The 15,253-nt window shown below is 35.8% G+C and overlaps 1 pseudogene; it reads left to right on the top strand.

The window, feature by feature from the left end:
- The first annotated feature begins 13,579 nt into the window (after nucleotides 1-13,579).
- On the top strand, nucleotides 13,580-14,964 carry LOC136413630 (UDP-glycosyltransferase UGT5-like; annotated as a pseudogene).
- Nucleotides 14,965-15,253: the final 289 nt, after the last annotated feature.

The following is a 15,253-nucleotide window of genomic DNA, read 5'->3' as shown; positions in this document are numbered from 1 at the left end:
GAATTCATTATTTGATTTAAAATGCCAAAGTAGCTGTTACTGCGTTCCTTATTTAATTATTAAGAAAAAATAATCGACCTTTTATAAAAATACGTAAATGAATCCACGGTATAGATTTTTGCCGAAAAAAAAAAAACATTTACCTTGTCAATATCATCCCCATTCCCTACGGAACTATGAGTTATAAAATTTTGTTCTTCAGGTCTTAAAGGTGCTAAAAACACATGCTTTCGCAGGACGTTTTGTACCGTACATTATAAGCTTATTTAAAATCCTGTATGGGCTGTACTTTAACCTTAAGAGAAGCTTCGTAAACCATGTTCTACAACCATAATGGAGCCTGGTTTCTTGATCAATATTGCTCACGAAAAAAGTTTATTCTTCTAGGCATTGACAACACGGTGTAATTTTAAACTGAAAATTTATTACGAAAAAACTAATGATATGTAAAGCTGAGTGGCTTTTTCTGGTTAATGCATCTAACGCTTATCATGAGCACACAGCGGGTGAATTAGCGTCGCATCAGCGAAAATATTACGTTTTTTACTCAACGAACGTGTAAATTGCTACTTTTCGCATTATAAAACAAATAACTATACCATCACAGTTAGTTTATGTTCACATTTGTGTGCTTTGAAGGAGACTAGCGAAGTCAAGTTTCGAGGGTATTAGCCCTCCTCAGTTCGGGTCATCAGCAGATCCCACTGAACAGAATTGATAAGAGCTAATAGTCTCGAGTCAGTCTTGTGGGTGTGTTAGTCAACTGCACGCAAATGCCGAAGTAACGGCACCTACCTCGGAATGCCGTTAACCATCATGAAGTTCAAATATTTTTAACGTTTTGTAGGTGTAAAAAACTGCATTTTAAGGAATCGCCTGTTCGGTGTCGATTCGGGAAACGCTGCGGGCAAGTTATACCCGCCCAACAGTTTCACAGCAAAAGCAACCAAGTCAAGTGTTTTGTTTCAAGAATTAATTGTCATTTTTTTAAGGCAAACCTCTTTCCTTTTGTTTCTCGTCGGAGCCATTTTGATTTTCCTAGAATTGCCAATTATCCTTGCTCGGCTGTTTAATAAACGAAATTACTCTTTTGTAATGCAATTAACTGGAACGTGTCGGAGGAATCTGCGTTTTGCCATTGCTTTTCCTTATTCGTCATTCAAAATTACTTTAAAGTGGGCAAATAATCTCATTAAATTTTACTTGTTTCTTGATCTTTTGTGATTATAAGAACATTTACATAAACATCAAATGCCGCAAAACTCGTCATTCATTTTTGGGTCTCTACTAAATGTTATAAAGTATGACCGATGTAAAAACCCAAATGAGGATATTGCATTCTATTACAAGCTCATTTACTAGAGCATAAACATTACTCCCCGCATTATTATTTCATAAGAATTCCGGCTTTCTATAATCGTAATCATCATCAATCTATACAAAAAAAAGTCCGATCAAGGAAGTATCAGGATTATATTGCGGAATAATGGTTGCGATGTGACAGTTAAGAATCGCATAAAAACCAACTTAATGTCGATCGAGCTAGTATATTAATGTTATAAATAATAAACAATTATTCCTGGAAATATAAAAGAATATAATAGCCAATTTTATGAATCACATTGTGCAGCTTTCATCGACGACGCTTCATATATAGCAAAGACTCCATTATTAACGGAGATCTTTGCAAATTTATTAGCCAAAGAGCCATCTGTTAGGATTCCTATGCAGTTATATTAGTGTATAAATTATTAAGTTAAATAGGTTGTTAGATATGCAAATTAAACTGTTTAATGTTGTTTTATGGAGAATGGTACAATGGAATGGTTATAATACCAAACCAGTATTATGTCAGGCCATAAAAAGGAAAAGCTCCAGATGTATTGTTTCCGATGAAACTGTTTAGATTTAATAGACTGGCAAAAGGCTTACGACTGGATCAAGTTCTATACGATATAGAAATGTATCTTTCAGAAGAATACGTCATTGTCCAAAACTCTTCACATTTAGCCTACTAGGAGATGTTTTCCAAATACAATGAACTATCTGAGATAGAATCGTTTCTGTATCATTAGCATATTAGCTCTTGATCCTAAAAATTTCCATACATTTTAGTAACTGATGAATCTTATACTTCCAGCGGCCCTCCATCGTTATCTTATCAAGTGGCGAGTACTTCACGGTACGAGTTACTTCAGGGTAATTGTATGTACCACTTGGTGAGAGCCAAAATAAGTGAGTTATCGTAAGCAAATCAGTTACGGGAGGCTTCAAAATTATACAGAAAAATCATTTAAATTTCATACTCTGGCAGCTGTGAAATTTGTTGAAAAAAAGAACGTACATCGATAAAAGTAAATAAAGCAACATATCCTCACTTGGCTCATTTATCAAAAATGAATTTTAACGTCATTTCGCGGCATATGATCAAGCTACAACCCACTTTTTATCTTCTATTTCTCTTGCGTAAATTCCCACTGCTGGCTACATGTGAAATTTACGTGATCTCATAGTAGAAAATATTTTCTGATCGCGAGAGGCCAAGATAAAATAACTTAAAGAGAGATTAGCAGCTTTTTTGTGAGAAAACATTAACTAGCAGACCGGCAACAACATTCAAGCCAAGGGCTTCAGGCTTCATGCAGAGTCCGTCCCACCAATAGGCTTCAATTGGGGTTCCTCCCGAGGGAAGCTAGATTTTGGTTTGGATTAGAGTTTGAATTGTTCCAAGATAAAGGAACTACTGGTATATAGTAAACGTCAAACTAAAAGTTTCTCACGTCATCAAAGTGCTGTGTCGTGCTGCCCTACACTGTTGTCATTCTTCCCAACAAATTTTTGAGGCGATGTACATATAATTTGTTTCAAGACAGTCAATCGTAAGATTTAATAAAAACATCTTTTTAATTCAAGTATTTTATTATTGTGTAAGTAAATCAAACTCCATTTATCTAATGATCAACACATAAACAAGCATGAGTTTGCGACTGACGGCAACCCTGTCGGTTTAAAATTTTTCCAGTGATCATGTTTACATCTCATTGAAATTATCGAATTTTAGCTAAATGACGTCACATCTAAATTTCTGACCATATTCATTATATTTTTAATGATTAATACGTTTTACCTCCGCATGATAATGAGAACTAAATAAGTTTGATATACAGAGTGTATCTTAAGTAGGGGTTTTTCTTTTAACACGATTTAGACCGCGAGAAACTAAACAGAATCTTTATGTGATATTTTTTCGAAATCTCAAAAGCAATCGAAATATGCGTGTATGAAAGTGTGAAGAAATGCCAAACCTTTACCTGTCGTTACTCACTCCGGGACTGGCTACAAAGGGTGTTCAAAATTGTCGCCATTGGTGGATCGTTTTCAGGGATATCGAAAACATGCTCCTCAGTCTGTACCATCTGAGATGGCCTAGATTTTCCAGAATATCTATCATGCTTTACTTTTTAATTTCCGGTCTCGAGACCTCTCCCAATAAGTTAAATAAATCTAAGAGTTCATCAGGATCATGTTTTAATGGAAAACGATCGGCGTACAACAGCATATCAACCATTTTGTTATTAGATTAATTAACGGCCATTTTTAATTTAATAGTATTTATATTTCTCAAAATAACAGCTGGAGCCAAGCTTCGCCGCCGATTATTAAATCTGCACAAACATAAACAGTAAACTGCATAAAAACAGTAAACATTGAATGTTGTTTACATTTTTACAATAATTGATAATTTTTTGTGAGATTTTTTTTCCTTTTACGTTGCATTTGCCATTTTAGGCAGGGACGGATTTAGATTTTGTACAGAAATATATAATATTAAAACTCATATGCGCATAATTCGGTTATTTTTGAGATTTCGGAAAAATGTTGCATAAAGATTTTGCTTAGTTTTTTGAGGTCTATATCATGTTAAAAGAAAAATCCCTACTTACCCTGTGTATTGCCTCCGAGATCAACATAATCAATGTGGCCATGTTATGTCGTCATAGATGACGTGCGAGACTTTTTGTTTGGCGTGCACTATATATGCTCAGATAGCTACATATGTATGTAGTGGTAGTGCGTCAAAATCCGAACATGAAAAGGCTCGAAGATACTACATCTGAGTAGGCGTAAGTGGTAACCAAAGTTACATTGAATGATAGAGAATTTGATAAAACTGTTCTGAACGATCACAGAGAAAAAAGATACTGATGAGTTTGCTATATGTTACACGTGTGTACATTCTCTTTTTATTCATCTGAGTTTCCTTTGTATTTTTGGTGTGTGAAGTATGACAGTTGATAACCGTATAACTTGCACAGTAATTTCTTAGCTTAACTGAATAGAAAATTTAATTAAGTTAAATAACGCTAAAAATTCCATATATCCCATATTTAGCATATATTTAACATAGTACACGAAGACAGATTTTAATTTTCTATTAGCTCAACTTCTCAGAGAAATCGCCCTGTCCAATGATAAATTAAATTGACGTGAAAATAAAAACATCAATTTATTTTCACTCGGTTTAGAAAAAAAAATGGCGCTTGATGGAAAAATATGGCCCGCTCCGAAGCAGAGCATGCAGGGAACAATGTTACCCCGGGGACAAATTTTGATATTTGCTCACCCCCAGTTTAACGGCGTTAACTTCATACTACCATTTGTATAAAATGTGTCCCATCAATTATTGAAAGGCTTTCTATAGTGCCTTAAAACAAACTGACAATTGGAAAAAACTGTTTTGGTTTACAGATTGTTCAATTAAACTCTGTACTTTGTGTAGATACATTATTTACACGGAGAGAGAAAGAACTAATGGCCAATTTTTTAATTTCATTTTGAGAGACTGTTGTGCAATATGTCAGAAAGGTTTCAGTAAATTTCAATAAAGAATGCGAAGGTAAAAGCTCATTATTCGAGGAATCATTAGCGGAAGCATATGCATTTTTATTCAGAATTGAATAGGGTGACGAAAAATGAAATCCAAACCTTAACTAACTGCCTTTCATTGCTACAACTTTCTTTCTAACAACCTTTAAATGCGCCGATGGATAGAGTGGGACAGATTTTTAGTCATTTTTGTTTTATGAAAAAAGTTAAAGGGATTTCTAAGTACAGGTCTTGCAAAAAAATTGCCATAATAACCAACCTGCATGTCTATAGAAATCTGCGTGTCTTAAAAATTACCAAAAATTACCGATTTCGGCTATTTTTAGCAGTTTATTTGCATCCAGATGTATCATCGTTTTGCTAAATTAATTCGGAAGATTCTGGTCATGAATCATGAACTAAGGTAAGGATGTGAGCAATAAATAGCGAGACATTCTTAATCTGAAAGCTCCCCAAACGCGGCCCACAGAGGATGTAGATGTGCCATAAAAACAAATAATTATAGTTATAGGACTGTAAAAATTAATCTATAAATTAAACATCTGTTCAAATTCGTTTTAGACCTCCGAAATTATGCAAATCGGACTAAAAGGTTCATCCAAATCAAAAATAGCATTTAAAAATTTAAGAACGTTGGTCAAAATGTAATTATTTCATGCATTTTGAGAGAAGATTTCAATCCAAATTCTGGCGAATTTTCATCGATAGAATTTAAAAATTTGGTTTTCACATAAAATAGCTTTGGTCGATAAAAAAGGTTTGGTCGATTATTGTTGCTTTGTTTTGAACAACTCTTGTTGATATTTTGAGTTTTTCCGATTTGACCAGCCATTTGGCATATTCCATTCTAAGCCTCTGATCGTCAATGAGCCTCAATAGAAGCAAATATTCCAATCGAGATCAACCCCTGTAGAAGTTCTGAAATCTGTGCACCAAACTTAAATAAAAATAAATAAAATATTTACAAGACGAAATAGGACCCTCAGAGCTAAAAGTACTAAACTTTAATATTGCTTTATTTGCCAGCCTCCGGCAGGTCAAGTGCTAACTAAATTAGGTTCTTTATCCGATTTGTATTCTGGTATTGCCTCCGTTTTGGTATGGCTTAGGGAATTGCTACTTTTCAGTAAGAAATTGCCAGTCAAACCATCTTCTCGGCCCTCTTTTGTGTTCTCCCTACTTTTGTGGGGATCGCTTTATGCAACTTTAATCTTAATGTACGCAATTTTCCTTAAATGCATAACAGACTTCAGATCCGTATTTTTCCAGAGAAGAGATGTACTTCAGTGGCAGGCAGGAAATTTGCTTAAATTTAACAATAGCAGCAGCTAATTTATGAATATAAGGGACTCGTAATAATGACTCAATAATAATTGAGAACCAACATAATCAACAGAAATCTTCTTTGTTAATAGAACCTTAACGTTTCCCTCAACCATGAGGTAGAGATACCGAAACACGCAACCGAAAATGTCCCATAATAATTTAATATAGGGTTGATAATGGTCTGGGTTTGGGTTATGGTCGTGATGCAAACCCAACTTCCATCGCACGTATTTATTATCATGTCTTGTCGCAAATCGACCACCTGCCTAGTTTGACTAAATTCATGTTTGGTTGAGCCAAAAGGGCAATTTGCGGTGACTTGAGTGGGCAGAAATGAACTTATATTTGTCCCTTTACCTGTTACCGGATTTTCGTTGGTATATTTAACCTAGAAGGTATTATAAACATATTTTAAGTAGTCAGTTCGAGACAATAAAATCGACAACAAAGGCTCATAAAGACTCTGTTACAAGCGTGTAACTGTCTGTTTAACTCTTAAACACTTTTAGAGCTGATAATCGGTTAACAAGCAAAGTGCATTAGGAGTGCCTCGACCATGTGGGCCTTCCTTACTCAACGCTGTCTTGGGCTATTAAAGCCTGATTTCCACTGGGGTCATTGGCAAATTAAAAAGGTGTCTCGCAAAATTAGTGTCCCCGGGATAAACTATTTATAAACATAACTAAATTTAGGAGTAGTTGAGCTCCATTATCCCCAATCTTCTGTCCTCTAACAACGGCGCCATCAGTCTTATCAAATTCCTCATGGAATTTCACAGAACTGCCTCTAGGCTATAAGATTCCGCACAAGAAAAGGCCATCAGGAGTGGTTTAATTCGAGCCAAATTAATTACTATACCGCGAATTAATGAATGCATGTGTAATTAAGAGGATTTAATGTGACGACTTGGGATACACCGTTTATTGTTTTTGAGACGTATAACATTTTACGAGGTTTTAAAAATGATTATAACAGCTCGAATAAAAATGTTAACGATCTGTAAAAGAGATAACTGACCAAAAGGTATCGGTATAAGGCCTTGAGATTAAGTTTTAAAGGGAGTTACGGTTTATGTCTTAGGGTACCTTATCGTAAATTATTCGGTCAAAGAATGGCATTTCAGGAGATTTAATTTTTGAGTATGGTTTTGGCATTGCAAACATGGCAATTGTGATTGAGCTGTGAAAAACCATTTGTAATTTAATTCGCATAAGAATAGGTAAAGTAATTAATTACATCTACTGATGTATAAATAAGGCAAAAACACCTTATAATTTGTCGATAAATAACCGGTTTTTTAAAGATTTCTGCAATAAATGCAGATAAAATATATGGAAACAAAAAGCGAAAATAATTTACTTGAAAAGGAAATTTTTTATATCTCATTCCCTTGCGTTTTCGTTATTTTGCTTATTAAAGTGTCTTGTTTTGTTGTTGTTGATTGGCTTGAGAGAATTTTGTGGACGGAGGTTCAGAAAAAAATCTATTTAACCATTAAAAATTGTTAAAAATAGCGAAATTATACAAAAATTTCAGAAAAAATTGAATAAATTGTGCTAGCCAGAATTGAACCGAATCCAAAGCCAGAAATTTTGTATTAAACCTATCTAATATTTAATGTAAAAAAAGATAGTCCAAGGTCGTTGGAAAAAGCCGAATGCACCTGGCACACACTTGCCTTAATGGATCATAAAATTTTTATGGAACAAATCTGGAGATCCGAACGAAAAAATTCTCTAATTTTGCATTAATCCAAATCGAAGCATCAGAATTAAATCAATAGCATCGAAATGAAGCGAAAGTGATTAATGCACCTTTCTCCGATTCGGCTGATAAACCTGGAGTGACATTTTTATTGTAAAAAATGAGTCTTTGAGGAGCTATTAGGAGTCATATGACCTGGTTCACCGGTTATACTTCTGTGGATTTTAATGGTGAAAGAATCTTAAAATATACCCAATTTATTTAAAAAATCCTCAATATTTCGGTTAAATACAAACCTTAACAAGCTCCCTATAAAACAGTTCTAACGGCAAATCCATTAACTGCAAAACCGAGCAAGTTTTATCGCCCCCGCTTCGTATCTGGACAATATAAAGTCATTCAGTTAATTGAAGTTAAAAAGGGTTGCATAAATATTTGATAAAGATTTAAACTGCTCCTGTTGACTTTATACAGTTTCTGAATATTATCGGAGCCGTGAGACGTCCCCCGCTGGTGGGCTAATTATTAAAATGGAAGCTACAATGAGGCCAAAAAAGAGGGGATTAAAAATTTAAGGGCCCTATACTTGGGCGTGACGTAAAACTTGAAAATGAGTTTGAGAAAGAAAAAGCATCAATCAGAATAACCTTTCACTTTGAATTACCTTTGGAATTGATGATCAAACTATTGTTAATAGTTAATTCAGCCTTGCAATCGCCCAACCTATCATTGGAGTCATTGCGTTATTACCTTTAAAAGAGAATGATTGTGGGAGAGCCTCAGTATCGCCGCTTATGAAAAACGTCTTCGATATCACGAACAAATCGACAATCGCAGGCAATTGCCCATGTATAAAGTTAATAATTTAGCATTAAGAAGTTACGTTAGCCGTTTTCAACTGCTCATTAAAGTTAATTATTTTCTTGGCGAGATCGGGACTTTAACCAATCGCGGTTCTTGAGCGCAGCCGATGCAAAAAGGGTTCCACGTCAAATCAAACTGCTAATTAACTTAATAGCAGACCGGAGTAATTTATTTCTCTCTTCTATTATTCGTGCTCCTTGCATATACATACATAATATATGAACAGCCATTGATAACAGTAAGTTATGGCCGCGAGGCATTTAGAAGTTATACAAAAAAAACACTGGAAAGGAGCGCATCTGCGTGTACAAAAAGCTTTTCCTGTATCAGGATGAATAGGAAAAGAATCCTCAAAATGGCGCAGAAAGAAAGTGCGCCCGAAAAAAATCCTAAAGCTTCAAGCACCTGTCCTGATTCATACATTTTCGTTAGTGAGCGTATCATTCGTGGGCGAGTCGGTGATATAATGACGCTTCAGAGCCCCTCTACGACAGTACTGATATTGGATCATTCGACTTAAATCCGCAAAGTTAGATTTATAGTTTATTTAACGAAAGTCGTAAGACGTATCGTCAAGTTTCTATAGTAGATATTGTATGATGTCCTTACGTCTCGCGGCTTACGTCAACGCAACCAGGTTACCACTAAGCTTCCAGTTATACGTGAAAAATATGGAACGAAACCTGTAATTCTGGTATTCGTATTTCATTGATAAGGGTGCGTCTAATTTATACAACCTGTGAATGGTGAGAGTTAGTCTTCGAATAAATTGGCACCGCACGAGCGATCGCTCCTGAGCGATGCCGCCCGCAAGAAGCATCTGCCAATACATTTTAAATGAGTGTTCGTTCGCATGGCGGCCGAGTACCGCGCGATAATTAACCGCGGCGGGAGGCGCAACGTGCGGTGTCCATCGCTCGAGCGATGCCAATATGTGAGATGCCTTAGATCTTTTGTATCGAAGGAAACGATGTACACAAATGATCTGTTCAACGCTGCAACTTCTATTTCCGTTGTATTTGAGGAAATCATAACTCTAACCCTCATTAAAAACCTTCACAACATTTAAGCTTTTTTCCTGGAAATGGTAGTTCTAAACTGTAATAACATCAATTTCGTGACCGAATTTAACCCTCTGCTCTCCCGTAATAACCGGGCACGGAACATCAATTCTACATGTAATCAAGCCCTAATCGTCGAAACACTGTTCGTTTAGGGAACCGATTAAAAACTGGTGTCTCCACACTTTAAAAGGTCGTTAGAACCATTTATACGGCCATACTTAGAGGTTTATAAGGTTGTTATTTTCAAGATGGATCAAAATTACCAAGCCATTACAAGAAAGGATCATTTGGATTTAATCATACCACGACCGGTCATTTTGTCGTATTTCGTTCAACTGTTATTGAAATAAAAAATCGAATGCTATTTTATTTCTTTCATCGATTTGATGGGAAAATAATGAGCAGGTCCCCGTTCCTCTGATGATGGTGCTGTGTCCAAGGAGGCATTGCGGTTTTGTAGAATGTAATTGATTTTGATGATTGCTCGTTGGATGGACAACATTGGCGAAAATGCGTTTTTTGATCCTTATTGGATATTTAAGGATTTCATTGTGGAGAAGAATAATAAAGGCGTTCGTGCCCAAGTAAACCGAAAAACTGCTCGTAATTCCAAGATTAGATCAATAATATTTTATAGTCTCCTCCGAGTTCCTGAAGCCATTTAACTGATTTCGTATTCCACCGTAGTATTGTGTATCCGTTTTCCTGTTTTATTTTCTTTCCTCTTCTTCATGCGGTTGGTCGGAGGGCCATACCTCACCCGACAAGGACCGGATCGGTCCTTGTTTCGCTTAAAGCAAAATCCCTTATCGCTTGCCCGATCTGATTGTTAGTCTTTCGTCTTTGTCGACGTCACATCAATTTTTCAAACATGGCGCGGAAACAAATGAGCAACACGGAAAATTGGAGTAAGAAATAGCGGTTAGCTTTTGTTTTATGCGATGCCAACTGCCGCTCTATTGTTATGTTTAAGGGATTTTATAAATCTTTGAGGGGTAGTGGATTCAACCGTTGTCTGCTTTTTATTACTCTCCGGGATTACTTTTCCTGGTCCAATAAGTCTTTCCTGCCATATACTGTCGGTTCGGTCGCTTTATGAGCTCGGTTTGTTACGACTTTTCTCTAAAATTGCGAATGACAGCTAGCCACATAAACATGCAGTTCCAATCTTTTATACGTAGGTTCAAGTGCACTTACTGCTAATTTATGGTTCCGGTTACATTGTCGTATATTTTCTATGGAAGTGGATACGCGATAAATTTGAACTAACTTTTAGGTAAGTATCGCTATTTAAATTTATTTGCATTGAAGATCTTAGATCAGCAGGATCTGTAATTGAATTCGTCATTTATGTAATGGCACTTAGGAAATTGAAGGACATCCCTCTTAACCCCTCCAGGCTCCAGGTATCATGGGTGATATATGCGGTTCAAATTTATTTTTACGCACGACGACGTGTTTTGGCACCGTATGTGTCTCTTAAGATAGCTTAAAACTTACCGCTGTGGTGTCCACGCATGCTCGCTCGGAATATTAAATTCCTTAGGTCTTCGGTTTGTGCAATCAGGTAAGCAATCAAGTTTCTGTTATTCTTGTTTTAAGTAAATAATTTAAAATGAACACTGAACGACGTGCAGCACCTTCTGGCTCTGTTCTGATAAAATTTTGTCTGGAACGGGATATTTATTAACGCATCGCCACAAGTCTTTGAAATTCCAACGAGTTTGAATTTAATGACGCAGATGATGATTTTTGTGAATCAGAATGATCAGGGAGCAGCTCAAGATGAGGGTAAATATTCTTCGCCAGTTGATGAGTCATTAGTGCATTATCTATTAGGAAATCATTTTTTTATATTCATTGCCATATAGGAAAACAGTTTTCTTTAAAACAAGATTTCTTTTGAACGCAATTTTAACCTGTACATTCAAATCAGCGAATATCTCGCATAATCAATAACGACATAATTATGGTGTATAATGAAACAAGTATATTACAAAAAACTGTACACTTTCATGCGAGTGCCATCTATGTTTCGTCACAGAAACTTATACACAGCGTCCTCAAATAGCGACGACTGTTAACAGCTAGCATGAACTATGAACGAGAAAGCTCCCTTTGGAGGTTGAAGCAATTTGTTAGATAGGCAAAACACATTAGATGGCAGTTCGTTGCTCTATTTCCTCATGCTATGCAAAATAGATAGATTACATAAGAGAGTGGTAGCATGAGTAAAAATACAAATTAAAATTCCTATCTCTCAATCACCGCAATGTAAGATACTCTCTACACGTGTAAAATAGCGGTACTTCCGGTTATATCAGTACACTTCCGGTTGTGCCGGAAGTAGTTTTCAACATGCTCGTTTCAAACACAAAACATTTATTATTGAATTTTTGGATTTAGTTCGAAATTCTATATTATATTTTTTTATTTTACGTGTCTGATGGTATGCAAACTTTCCACAGTGCTGCTTTAGAGTTAAATAACTTTTCTTTCCTTAAGACGTGTTCTGGAGAAACAGGGTTTGAATGAACACTTGCGCCGTCATTAAACGCCTTCTTATACACTTATATTATACAATACTTTCGTGCATGTGGGCGCAGAGTTAAATACAGATACTTACTAATAAACAAATGCGCAAATGTTTCCTATATCATTACTAGTGTGCGCAAATAGCAAGGTGAAATAACTTGGGCTTACATGGATAAGATCGTAGAGGTAGTAAAGTGAGAGGAAACAAGAAACAAAACTCGGTCCATCAGACACTGAGCAGACATCAACGGTCCATGAGAACTGTTGATGATCAAAAAGGTTGTAACTATAAGTAGTAGTATAAGGTAGACTGTGTATAAATTTCTCTTCATGTGAAATAATATTCGTCAATTACTGTACATGGCATAACAGCCTAACATTGTAGGTTGCAATATTCCGGCCTCGTTTTGTTTTCGATTGGTCGGGGACACGAAATGGTTTACCCCCACTCCCCACGTCATTGGTCGTGGGGCCAATAAGTTGATTTCTCTAGGACAATAACAGTAAAGGGCATGTCCGTATAAGTCCTAATATGATTTTTTGAATGAGCGCTATCGTTGCTTCTAACCTGTATACCTCAATGGTTAGGGTCAAGAACAAGTTCCTAATCAGTAGGTGCAGACCATAGTCTTTGACGTTGTAAACAACCATAGAATATTAATGTCACAAAGTTTCTGTACATTTGGATATATTTTTAAACTAGGGAATTAATGTTTGGTTTAGAGCCATTAGTGAGCTAAATCATTAGAATAAGGTAATATACTTTTAAAAAATGAAATTAATTCCTTTTAAGTAATACAGACTAATATGGAAGTAAATATCGCTAAAATGTGAGAAGATTTAATGATTTCATTGAGATTTTGTTTTATTCTAATCACACTCAAAAGTAACACGATTTAAAATTGAAATCATATAACATTTGATGCTTCCAGCTCTAGATAAAATTCGATTAACGACCTGGGCCCAATCTAAAATCCCTTATAAAGCATTTCTTTAATTTTATGTAATATCTGCTATCAAGCAGCTAATGCTAATATTTGATTTTCTCAAATAGACTACACATAATCTTATACGAAATGTGTAGGAATGTTCAAAAACTGATGGCTAATTAGATATGTCATCGCAGATATATGATGCAGATACTCTTTAGCTACTCGTAATGCAATGATCGATCGAATTCCTCATTAACGTCCCAAAATATGAAGAATCCAGTAATAAATTATTTAGTGTCCATTGTGGTGATCTCTTTGTCAGTAAACAGTGTGAAGAGTTTGAAGTTATTGTTAAGGTTCACTCATTCAACAAAAAGCCATCACATTCTGGGCAATGAACTAGCACGACTTGGCCATGAAATCACTTTGATTTCTTCCTTCGCGGAAAAGGAACCTCCTCCTGAAGGTTTTAGGCCAATAATATTGGATGAGTTTAGGCTCTTTTGTTAGTTCAGTATAGATATTTTATCACATCAAATTAACACTCCGAATTTTTAGCTCAGAATTTCCAAAAGAAAAAGAACATGTTTGACATGGAATCAAGCTCAGCTTTTGGTACGCTATTTCGATTGTTAACCTTCATCGGACCAACATTAACTGAAACAACTCTGAGAAGCAGAAAAGTCCAGACTCTCCTCACTTCTTCAAATGAAACTTTCGATGCTGTAATTGTAGAGCAATTCTTCAATGATGCCTTTAAATATTTTAGCTACCATTTCAAAGCTCCACTAATACTGTTTAGTACCCAGGGAGCTGTGTGATGGGTCAACACCTTCGTGGCAAACCCAGCGGATCCCAGCTATATTTCTGACACCCTTACTCCCTTCACAAGCGAGATGACCTTCTACGAAAGATTATACAATTTGATTTTTGGGTTGGTCTATGACTTCCTTATGAATACCTACTATTTTCCCAAACAGAATTCAATTTTGAAGAAATATGTGCCTGAGGCACCTCCTCTAGAGAATGTTCTCTATAATGTTTCCTTGGTTCTAGTCAATTCTCATGAGAGCTTCTACGATGCAATCGTCCTAGTTCCTAATGCTTTTGAAATTGGAGGATATCACATTACACCTCCGAACGAGCTTCTGAAAGATGTAAAGAGTTCATGGATGGTGCCGCAGAGGGAGTAATTTATTTCAGTATGGGCTCAAATCTTATACCTTCGACCATGCCTAAAGCAAAGAAGGATTTGATTTTGAGAGTCTTGGGATCAAGGAAAGAGAAAATCTTGTGGAAATGGGATGAAGAGCAATTGGAGAATAAGCCTAAAAACGTCTTCATTTCCAAATGGTTTCCCCAGCAAAGTATTTTTAAGTAGATATGGATAATTTTAAGAAATTGCATTAGGTGATTTGGTCATTTCAGATCACCCTAATTGCAAACTCTTTATCACCCAAGGTGGATTGTTAAGTCTCATTGAAACAATCAACTTTGGAGTGCTAGTATTAACATTTCCAATCTATGGAGATCAGAAATTAAATGCGGCCAGAGTGAAAGCTAAGAACATCGGACTCTCTTTGCCTTTCTCTCAGTTAACTGAAGAATCCCTTATTAGCGCATTAGATGAAGTTTTAAGCAATTCGTTGTAAATATTTTATAAGAATTGCAGCATTTCCTGTTAAAATTTCCAATTTTTTATAGATACCACCAAAGTGCTCAACGAGGTGCTCAGATTTTGGGTGATAGACCCATAAAACCCATAAAAATTGCTGATTATTGAATCAAATATGTAGTGCGACACCATGGAGTCCCCCATTTAAGGGTTGCTGGAATTAATTTGCTTTTTTATCAGTATTATATGTTAAATGTCTTTGGGATTATCTTTGGAGTAATTTTTGGTATACCATTTATTGTCTTCAAATAGTTTTGTCTAGTGTG

This window comes from Euwallacea similis, chromosome 14 (genome assembly GCF_039881205.1).
Source record: "Euwallacea similis isolate ESF13 chromosome 14, ESF131.1, whole genome shotgun sequence".
Taxonomy (NCBI): domain Eukaryota; kingdom Metazoa; phylum Arthropoda; class Insecta; order Coleoptera; family Curculionidae; genus Euwallacea; species Euwallacea similis.
Note: the sequence above shows the minus strand (reverse complement) of the source record. Positions and strands in the feature narration are given on the sequence as shown.